This window comes from Dipteris shenzhenensis, chromosome 9 (assembly GCF_047967505.1).
Source record: "Dipteris shenzhenensis isolate YYH24624 ecotype China chromosome 9, Dip_SZ_1.0, whole genome shotgun sequence".
Classification (NCBI taxonomy): Eukaryota; Viridiplantae; Streptophyta; class Polypodiopsida; order Gleicheniales; family Dipteridaceae; genus Dipteris; species Dipteris shenzhenensis.
In genome coordinates, this window is record NC_141604.1 from 37,138,832 (window position 1) to 37,150,801 (window position 11,970).

The 11,970-nt window shown below is 38.8% G+C and overlaps 1 pseudogene; it reads left to right on the forward strand.

The window, feature by feature from the left end:
- Positions 1-4,137: 4,137 nt before the first annotated feature.
- Positions 4,138-5,929, forward strand: LOC147898588 (uncharacterized; annotated as a pseudogene).
- Positions 5,930-11,970: the final 6,041 nt, after the last annotated feature.

Genomic DNA, 11,970 nt, shown 5'->3' on the forward strand with positions numbered 1-11,970 from the left:
CAGCTATGTAGAGCCAAGAAGGGTCTCGAAAAAACTATCTACGAGGGAGACTATGCCATGCAGGAGGCGCAGCTACGTAGAGCAAGTACTAAGGTTAAATAAGCGCTAGTCAGCAAATACCCAGAGAGGAGGGAGGCAAAACGGTTGTGTAGGATACGTGTTTTTAGTAAAGCCAATGTGCACCGAGAAGATAAGGGAGGGGTGAACATGCGAGGGTGAAATGTAGAGCCAAGGCTCATCAAGTGGTGGCCAGCGCAAAAGACAAAGGGAAGACAACAATGGTTATTATCCCTATGAGCATCATTGTGGATGCACAGTAAGTTCATACTTTCATATTAGGGAGTTAACATGGCAGTCTCGAGGGGTCCATCTAGGAAATGTAAGTATACTATGAGAGTTCAAAATGAGGGGTATTTTAATTCTCAAGACTTACAGAAATACATTTATAGCATAGGTAATTTTATACACCATTTTTAAATTAACAGGTAGGGTGTGTTTATTCACAGATCCAAATTAAAATTGATTTTTTAAATATTGTCTCATCTAGGATGATGTGTAAGAGCAGTCACAATTTGTTGATGGGTAGCTCAAATTTTTAATGTGCTCACTAGCCCTCGTAGTCATGATAAGTAGTTGGATTCAACGAGACACGTGCACACACACACACACACACACACACACACACACACACACACACACACACACACACACACAGAGGACTCCAATTGTATCTTTTAAGCTATGCTTTGAGATAGTGGCAATTTAGTAACCTAATGTCAAGCTCTGCAAAGCGGATAAAGTGTGTTTGAAAGAACATTTGAATGGGCTCAAGGACAATTCTACTACATGATGTTATTGCAAGCTTCTACGACATTGATCCTGAGCATGTACAGTTTGAATCTCCAAAGGTTCTCCCACTTGTGTACCTTTTGGACACAACAAAACTTGACCACTTTAAAGTGGAAAAAGAGTACCACCTTACCCTGTATATAACCTTCTACATAACATTTCCCTATATTTATAACCTTCTACATTTAAAATGATAAGAAGCACAAAAATTTGTTCATATAACATTGCTTTATGTTACACCATGAATGATTGTAATTACTTGTAAAGGAACATTGAGTTTGGTTTGATGGCATAGCCTCCCAATTCAAAGCATGTAGACCTTTGTAGTTCACTATTCATGTCCATGTATATTAGTCTCACTAGCTTTTGCATGATTTGGAACTTTCTTAGACCTGGACATGGCAAGGGAGAGCACAATAGTGCAAGGGCCATTGTAAATAGAATGTTGACTCATAAAAATATAAAGCAAGGTGGTGCAAAGCTATAACGTGCTAGTGATGTTGTGACATTCCTATAGGCTAGCATAAAATGGAGGCTGACACTTTATATCTCCTAAAAGGCAGAGATTTTGAATACTTTTTCTAGGAAGTAAAAGAACAAAATGTGAATAGAGATGTCTTATGGAGCTATGATTCCATTCCTAACACTCTTTCCCTTCATTTTGTTAATGGGTACTCTTCAACACTTAGCGAGCACTTAGCACCACTTAGATCATGCTACTATAATGTATGCTTTCAAGGTACGCAGAAGATGTGTTCTAACAAAGCACCCCTTTCATGTTGGGAACATATCACACTAGTTCCATCAAGTGATTGTCATGTTTATGATCCTTCAATCAAAGATGCAACATATCAAGTTCACCATGATGTGTTGAGCGATGCTCTTGAAATTTGTGATTTTGTTGTGATCCTTCAAGCGATTGTGATGTTGGTGATCCTTCAAAGTTCAAGCAAAGATGTAGCATATGAAGTTCACCATAATACATTGAGCAATGCTCTTGATATAGGAGACAAGATTTTGTGGTGAATGATGAGGTTCAAAATATTGATGAGCATGCTAGTTTTACTCTATCTAAAGTGCACTATTGTCAAGCATATGACTAATCATCCTTTAAAGAATGGATGGAATAATGTTATTGAACGAAATTCACACTTTGAGAAAGGGTTATACTACCAAGATCTAAGAGATTTTATGTTCAAATTGCTTGATCAAATCCTAAAGGATCTAGATACTCAAATCAATGGCATTTAATGCTACAAAGTTTCAGATGGAGGTTGTTGAAGGTGATAGTATAGTATTCAAGATTTTTGAAATTGGACATGAGGCTACATGGATGAGATGGTTTGTGACAAATCTTGGAGTATACTGATTTCATGTTAGATCTTAGAGTAGTCTGAGGATGATCCCATGATGATATTTTTTTATGATCGAATTTCCATTACATTGGAAAGAACCCAAGGATTCAACATCAAAACATTATGGAATTGGGATTGTAAACTATTTCTTGGAGAACACAGTAGACGTATCCTAAAAGCCTTGCCTTGTGAGAACATTGAAACTTTCTTTGTATGATGTACACCATTGAGTGATGAGGGAGTGTTGATGTTTGGTCTTTCATGTGTGTGAACCAAGCCTCAAATTTGAAGCCTTTGAGACCCTTCTGAGCCCATTTTGCTCTTCAGAGAAGGAGTGTAAAAAAATTTAGCTATCAAAAGAAGAGGGATCTTCAATTTAACCCTTCATGGTAAGAAGAGTGACTAAATCATGAGATTATCAAAAGAAGGGCTAAGGGTCCAATGGGCCTTCTAATAAATCATATTATTATCCAAGGCTGAGGGTCCAATGGACCTTCTAATAAATCTTATTATTATTCTAATTTCTCATAACATTATCTCTTAGGACTTCCTCCTCGCCTTGGATCCTCCTCCTCACCTTGGATCCCCCTCATCAGCCCTGACTTCTGAGGCCCTCTTCCTCCCTCTTCTCACTTTTCTTCCTCCTCCTTCTCACTTTTGTGAGTTCTCTACTCTCAACTCTCTCTTGAGGTCCTCTCGTCTTTCAGCTCTCAGGCTTGCATGCGTTTCCTTTTAGCTCTGAGTTCTCTACTCTTGACTCTCCTTGCATGTTACTTGTGCTCGTGGCTTAACTTTTGTGAGTTCTCAAATTTGTCCTGAGCGGTACAAAAAGTCATTTGACGATCCAATTCAAGGGTTCGGTGCCAATGCTTTTTCTTCAAAGAAATGCAGTTATTCGAGTTTGAAAGGCGCCAAGTCACAATCAAGTCTTACAACTGCAAAAGGTTTCTTCTTCAATGCACGGCCGAGCATCAGAAGCAAAAATTACCCACACTGGAGGTGCTGTGACGCAGACGCAATAGAGGCCTCTGCATCTACTGTTTCTTTCGATATTGTGGGATCTAGCCCAACAATAGACAATTCCACAGCTTCCCCCCGAGGGGGGGCGCCTTCAGCTCTGTGCATTCCAGTTGACATCAGCCATCGCTTAACCGAAACTGGACTCGAGGTTGTAAAATCTATCAACGGAGCTGACGTCCAAAGCATTATTAGTCCCATCGAGAGCTTGCAGCTCAAACCTCAAGCTCCTAAACCACCGAAACGGGCCCCGCTTGAGCATTTGGAAGTTGGCACAGTTAGCATTCCAACACCATATACCTCCTCACCTTCAGAAATATCTGGGACAAATTCTAACTCCCTCCCTAGCTCCTCCACCTCCATCATCCTCTCCAACTCCTCCCTCAGTTTCAGTTATCATAGTGGAAGATGATACAACCATTAAGCGTCGAATAAGGTAATTTTAGCTTTGTATGCATTCTACTTTTATCTATATCATCAAGATATTTATAATTTCCATGTTTGGAAATCTCTCAAAAAGATGAGGAAGTTATTAAACTCTATAATCGTATTGTGTAGATGGAATGCAAAAGATGACACTCTTATTGGGTTTTGTGGAAAGAAAGGAGAACATCATCAATGCTCATCAAATGACTCCATTGTTGTTGGTGAAGGCTCACAAGGATACTCGAATATTATAGATGCCTTTCAAAATCATATCATAGGTCATTATGCTAGACTTTTGATTGTTGATCCTCTTCATGATCTTCTTCCACGATTGGCTTTGATTGTGCATTGCACATGCAATCGTTTTGGTAGTGATTTTGTAAGGAACCAATGGAATCTTTTGGAGACCATGTGCAATGCAAACCTGAAAGATAAAGTTGGACCCATAATTGGACATGCTTCAGATGGAGATAGTAGAAGATGAAAGTTGATGCTTGAAGACTATTTGGAGAAAAGCGAACAGCCTTTTGCCATCAATTGGTGTGGATGGAATTTGAGAGCAAAAATTGTAGGAGGAAATGTGTATGGCCTTCATGATCAAGACTTTGTACACTGTGGAAAGAAACTTACAAGCCCACTTGATAGTCCTACTCGACAACTAGCAATTGGATGTGTTTGGATCACACTAAATCATGTATCTATTATTTATAATTCTTTTTCAATTGAGGAGCACAAGCTATAAGATGGAGATATTCAAAGAAATGATCGACAAAATTGGGGAGCAACTCAAAGGATTGCAAGTAGACAAGTACAGAAATGTTTGAGAAAACTTCAAAAAAAAGAAAGAAGTATGAAAGGGATTGAGGCCTATTTGATGATTGTTGCTAATTATATTGAAATTTTCTTGTCACCATATTTGATCTTGAAGGAGCGTTGGTGCTTGCAGCCAAGGTAGTTTTCTTTTTCAAAATTTGGCGACTATGGATTCATCACCATCCAACCTACACCTTGAAGAAAAATTTCATCAGTAAGGAGGCTTATACGGACTGCATACTTTCTTGTCATTTTGTTGTATTGCTCATAAAGATGTTTCGAGATTTTTATCCTAATCTGAAGTGTCCACTACATCTTATCGATTCTGATGCTACTGAAATCTATTTTAGTAAAGTTGGAGGCATGATTGGGCAAGAAAGAGCATTTGATCTTGGAGATCTTCTACATAGCATTGGTAGCTTGAATAAAATTGCCATGCATGAGTGTGCTCAAAATGGTCTAACTTTCTCTAGGGCTCATAAAAAGCAAGAGCATATATGGAAACATTTGAACAAACAAGAAGGGATGATTGAAGAAAATCTAGGTGACTATGAAAGTGTTTCTTTTAATGAAAAGATGATTGGTGCATTGAAGGAGGGCTTACAACAAGCTCACATACTATGTGAGTCTTTGGATTTGAAACCTAGCAAGGCTGAAGACTTGAAATTGTGGTTTCAACCTTGGCTGGGGATGCAGGGTCTACATGGTGTAAGCTAGATGCTGAAATGGGAGAAGATGATGAGAATGATGACTTTGTGGAGCCATGTGGTGAAGAAGAATCTATGGACGATAATAGCAATGAAAGTGAAGAGGTTATTGCACTTAGTGAGATAAGCCATGAAATTGATGACATTTTGAAGGAAACAAGAAACACACCCCCTAAGAAAAACATTAGCCCCATTGTAGAGGTGGACAGAAAGTTTATTTTCAAGTCAACATTGGTGAGCCAACTCAATGGATGTCCAACCTTGTCAAAAGATAAACTCACAAGGGTGAAGCAAGGTGTTTACTTCAACCATGAAGCAAAAGCACAATCATCAAATGGAAATTTATTTGGCATAGGTTGTGACTATGCTATATACTTTCATGATGACACAAAAGGACAAGGAAATCAACACATGAAAAGAAATGGCAAATCTACAATCATGAGGAAGATGGATGCAACTCATGGTACATGGTACTTAGGAAGGGTTCAAAAGATGAGGAAGAAAGTCGGAGGGAGGTACGTGGATTATAAGCGTGGCTTTGATTTAGCAGATAGGCCCCAAGGTTTGGAAGTTCAGCTTGGATGGTATCAAAGGGCAAAAGGAGCACAAATGTTTACTTATGATTTGACAGACTTAAACATGGTGGACATTGAAACAATTATTGCATTAGCAAATTTGACATATATTGTAAGAACAGACAAGTACTAGCTAGATGAGAATGACTACAAAATTTTTAATGACTTCTTGAAAAGTGCTAGGTAAGTTTACTTTGCATTTTTCATGCAAGGTGAAACTTTCCAAAATGTCTTATAATGAGCTAGATCATCTAAGGATCATCCTTGGCTAATTTTGGTTTCAAATAATGATATGTCACATGTATCGCATAAGGAGTTGGGCTAGTTCTTGAGGCAAAATTCTACATTTTTTGTAAGTCAAATACCTTAAGATAAACTGGAATACAAACTTTTCTTGAGATATAATTCTATATTTTTTGTAAGTCAAGTAATTTAGATAAACTTGAGTGCAAACATTTTCTAGCTTTATCTAACATTAATTCTTATTGGTGAATAAACAGGGAAATACTGGATGGAGGGTCAAATTTGGAAGCCAAGTGGCCTGTTTTAGGGCCCTCCCTTGGCTATAATCTTTACACTATAAACAAGACAATTTCACATCCTCCATGTTATCCAGCTGAGGTCATTCAAGGATCCATCAATGAGGAGGAGAAGCCTCTGTAACAACCTTTAATCTAGCTATCTCTAGCTAATTTTTTGCCACGTCTAAGTCTAAGGTTTTGATTAAACTCTTGATGACAAGTCTTGGTTGTAACTTGTATCTATTTTTAGATATCAATATGCTTGTTCTTTGGATTCAACTCTACCTTTTCATTTGGTACTTTTGATGAAATTTGGCTATAGCTTGTGACCCTCGGTTGTATGCTAGAGTCTAAATATCAAATTGAGCATCTACAAAATAGAATTTATCTACCAAATTGTGCAATCAATGCAAGTGTGATATGGATCTCATCGAAGCTTGAAACATCCCAAATCTCTCACTAAACCTTCGTGTGAAATTCCATATTGTGCAGCAAAAGATGGATTATAAAACTCTAAAGGACTACTAAACGAAGAATAGACTATATCCAAAAAACTATGCATCCAATGTACAGGTGGTCTATGGCTTCCCTTAAAGATCCACGCATTCCAATTATATCTGCCAAAATAGCTCATTATTTTATTTACACATGGTCTCAAAATTGTGAGGGGAGCATGGGTCCTTCAAAAGTTTGAATTGAAATATAGTAGAAATGGAATAAAGGGTGCTTTCCAAACTGAAAAATTGTCAGATGCATTAATAATTAAGATCTAAATTCAATAAAGAAGCTATAATATTTCATCATTCTACAAATTTTTCTTTTATATCATATGCATCTAGCATATGGTTTGGAAGTTAGGATATTCAAAAATTTAGAAAAAAGTGATGCAAATACATAAATATGAAAGCATTTAGCTTAAAGAAAAGTAAAGCGACATAAATTGAGAAAAAGATATGGATTGAGTGATAATAAGCTTAATAACTTTGTGCACTTAACATGATTAAGTTGCATGCCTTTATGATGAGATGATAAACACTATCTTTTCCTAATATAGAGAGTGGCATATAGGCAACATGATGCTAGTGCATGCATCATATTGAATATAAACACTTGCACTACATCAACATATTGCTACTACATGCATCATATTTAATATAAAAACTCCCATTAGATTAACACAAGGTTAAAGTTCAAGCCATCTTCTTATAAGTTTGTGCCATTTTATTAAATTATACAATACAATTTCTCAAAAGTAGCGTCTTTTTCAACTTACACTGAAATGTACAAGAGGAGGGCAAAAAATATAGGCTTCTCAAATTTTAAATTTATTGAAGGGATATAATTATTGATTCATAGTAGGGGTATATAAATAGATAAAATGTGGTTACAGAGGGCTTTTTTAAATACCTTTCGAACGCACGTTGTATAGCTAGCTTATGTAAGGTGGACCCCCCGAGATGGCAGTTCAATGTTTTTGTCTTGAAACAAGCAAGCAAGAGCACCCTAATGGCGTGCGTTATCATTTGGAGAGAGGGTAGAGACCAAGAAACTCAGTAATATCTGAGCAAGAAAGCAAAGAAGTAACTGAAAAGAAGGGTGGCAGAGGAACAAAATAAACACGCAAGCAAAACAAGCGAGTGTAAAATGTCTTGTTTGTCCACGACCCGAGTGTTGAGATATCGAGCTCCACTCGTGATATGCCAAGGTGACCGTTGTGCATTTATGTCACCGACTTGTTAGCTGTAGATGCGGTTAGTACACCGCCCATGAATAATAGCTGGATGACAGCTATCCTTATGTACTCTAGTTCGTGGCTCAGTTAGTATGCCACCTTAGTTAGCAGAGTTTGGTTTGAGACCCACATATAGGATTCTTCTATTTCTTTGTACTAGAGCTCTTTTGGCTTTCACAACTAAGAAGAGGAAAACTGTTTTCAGCCTCCACCTTTGTGTGTATTCCCCCATTGTGTATGTGAGAAAGCCGCAATGAGTCTCCTTCCTTCTCTCACACTATCTTCACATGGTATCAGAGCCTGGTTCATGGTAAGGAGCTCAAGAAAGCAAACCAAGTTCGCGGTATCCTGGTAAGAGGACCAGTGTTGCTTTCCTTTTTTGAGTTTGGCTCGGGGGGGTCACTATGTATAAACCCTCTATATCACGTGCGTTCAAGGCCTATATTTAAAATCCCTTATCTGTAAATTTTTTCATTAATAAAATGTACCCCTTTTCTATACAAATCTGTAAATTTTTTCCAAAACTATTTTAAATAGTCCCTTATGTATATTTATTTCTGTAAATTTTAGGAATAAAAAATATCCTTCTGTTGAACTCACGTGATAAGGTTACATATGATGAGTGACCCCCCCGAGGAGTTTGGGAGCCAATCTCTGCAGGTAGCACAGCCGGAAAGTGCAAGATTGCATTGTCTCAGATTGAGATGCCCTTCGTGGTGTGGTGAGAGGGCAGTATATGCTGCGGGCAAGGGCTAAGCCCTTGGTGACTTTATTTTTTTGATTCGAGGCCATTTTGGGGCCCGTTTTGGAGGCGAAAGTTCTCCGCAAGCACTGAGAAAAAGGCCTTGTTTTTGCTGTGCGACCAATGTTCTGCAGGTCGGTGAAAAGTTGCCGCAGAAATTGGATCATATGCATGTACGCAGAGATATTGGGAGTTCCAGAATCATCCTTATTTCCTGTTCATGCAAAATCGTCACTAGGAAGTGACTGTGTGGTCAAATACCACTTTCGTCAGTTTTGCAGATTTGCCCTTGTGAGGCAGAAGCTGTGTTTTTTGCAGTGAGAGAATATTTTGCAGTGCTCTCTAATGGCGTCTGATTCTCTTTCACAGATTGTCACTGAAAAGCTTGACAAGAACAACTTCCAAGCATGGAAGTTTAGAATGACTAATTTCCTTATGGGAAAAGGCTATTGGGAGTTCATTACAGGAAATGAAGAAGAACCAGTTCTTCCTAATGTTCCCAATATACAGGAAATGCAGGCATTTAAAGGATGGCATGAGAGAGCCATAAAAGTTATGTACTGGCTGTCTATCAGTATTTCAGATTCTATGATTGTGCATATTCAGGATGCAAGTACGCCAAAGGAGGCATGGGATACTTTGGCAAAGATGTACAGCACAAATACGCAAGCCAGGAAAATGCAGCTCAAGCAGGAGTTGCATAATGTGAAGAGAGAAAATATGAGCATCAATGACTACCACATGAAGGTGAAGAAAATTGCAGATGCACTTGCTTCCATTGAGTCGCCAGTGGAAGATGATGATTTAGTTTATGTGACCTTGAATGGTCTAGGAAAGGATTATGCACAATTCCGGACATCCATTGCCATCCGTGAAGAATTTCCTGATTTTGAGGAGTTGTTTGCTCTTCTAATTTCTGAAGAGTAGAGAAATGATGGTGCATCTTCTTCAGGAGGAACTTCAAAAGAAACTGTCTCTTCTAAATGCTGGAAGAGGTAGAGGCAGAGGTAGAGGTAGAGTAGGCCGATCTGGAGGCCATGGTAGAAATTCGAATATGCAGCAAACTCAAGAAAACCAGTCCTATGGAGGAGGACGTGGTAACTCTAGAGGCAGGGGGAGCCAAAGAGGTCGTGGTGGATGGCAGAGAGGCCAAAATGCAAACAGCAATGTTGAATGCTACTACTGTGGTAAAATGGGTCATATGGCTAAAGACTGCTATAAAAAGCAGAATGACATCATGAATGGAAAATTGCAGCAAGGGAATTATGCATCTTTTAGTAGACAGGGTGATGAGAGAAATGAGCATCTGTTTATGGTGCAGCACATGACCAATTCTGTGACAAGTGCAGAAGAAAGCAATGATGTGTGGTATGTTGACTCAGGTGCATCAAACCACATGACAGGTCATGCAGAATGGATGCAGGATGCAAGGAAAATGAAAAGATTAGGATTTGTGGAGATTGGTGATGATACTGCACATCCTATTGTGCAGATTGGTAAAATTCCTTTGTCTATGCAGGATGGGAAAAAGAAATACCTATCTGATGTATTTCATGTCCCGAATATCACCAAGAACCTAGTTTCTGTCGGTCAAATGGTTGAGCAAGGCTTGCAGGTCAGATTTAATCCTCATGGATGCTTTGTTGAGGATATGAAAAATAACAGTCGCTTGATAGCAAAAGGAAAGAAGAAGAGCTGGATGTTTACGTTGGATGCGGACATGCCTGAATTGAGTGCAACAATGTTTGCACATGGGACCGGTGTAGTTGCAAATATTGATATCTGGCATAAACGCATTGGTCATGTTAATGTACAATGACTTAAATCAATGCAGGCCCAAAATATTGTTACAGGATAAAATGCATAAGGTATGTGAGGCCTGTCAATTTGGAAAACAGGCAAGGAAACCATTTCCTAGACATGTTCAAGACAGTAAGAAGCCATTGGAATTAATCCACTCTGATGTGTAGACTACTAAAGTTGCATCTATTGGAGGCTGTCATTATTTTGACACTTTTATTGATGACTACAGCAGAATAGTTTGGGTGTATTTTATGAAAAAGAAAAGTGAAGTGTTTGGGCATTTCAAAGCTTTTAAAGCTATGGTTGAAAAAGAAACAAGCCTGCAAATAAAATGCCTAAGGTCAGATGGAGGGGGAGAGTACCTCTCAAATGAGTTTGCAAGGTTCCTGCAGGAGCATGGCATAAAGTAGCAATATTCATGCAGTCATACCCCACAGCAAAATGGACTTGCAGAAAGGAAAAACAGGCATATTGGAGAGGTATCTCAGGCCATGCTAAATGAGAAAGACTTACCAGATTATTATTGGGCTGAAGCAGTTGCTACAACAGTTTACATAATGAACAGGACTCCCATTGCAGCAATACATGGCATGACACCAGAGGAGATGTATACTGGTAGGAAACCAGATATTTCTCATTTGAAAATTTTTGGTTGCATTGCCTATGTTCATGTGCCAGATGAGTTGAGATCCAAGTTGGATCCAAAAGCTGAGAAGTGTGGTATGCAGGTATCACGAAAAGGAAAAGAGAAGGTAAATCAGCCCATGTTTGATGTGAATGCAGGTCACTCTTATGTGGATGGTGAATCAAGTGGCTCAGAACAGAGCATTGATGATGAGTTGGGTATTCCTTCTGTTGTTACACCTAGAGTAAGGAAGACCAGGGATGTTTTGAGAGCACCTGGAAGTGAGCCTATTTTGCGCAGGTCTACCAGAGCTAGGTATCCTGTGGATAGGCTGAAATATGATGGATTTACAGCCATTCACTATGCATATATGGTAAAAGTGATACAGGAACCAGAACCCACTTCTTTTGAGCAAGCCATGGGAAAAGAAAAATGGGAGAAAGCCATGGATGAAGAAATGGATGCCTTGGAAGCAAATGCCACATGGGAATTGGTGCCTTTGCCTAAAGACAAGAATGCAATTGGCTGTAAGTGGGTTTATAAGGTGAAGCACAATGCAGATGGTTCTGTGAACAGATAGAAGGCAAGATTAGTTGTCAAGGGGTATGCATAGACATATGGCATTGACTATGAAGAAACATTCAGTCCGGTTGCAAGGATGGCAACTGTAAGAGTAGTCATTGCTATGGCTGCATCAAAGGGATGGTCTTTACATTAGATGGATGTAAAGAATGCCTTCTTGCATGGTGATTTGCAAGAAGAGGTCTTTATGGAGCAGCAACCAGGTTATGTTCATGCTGTTCAT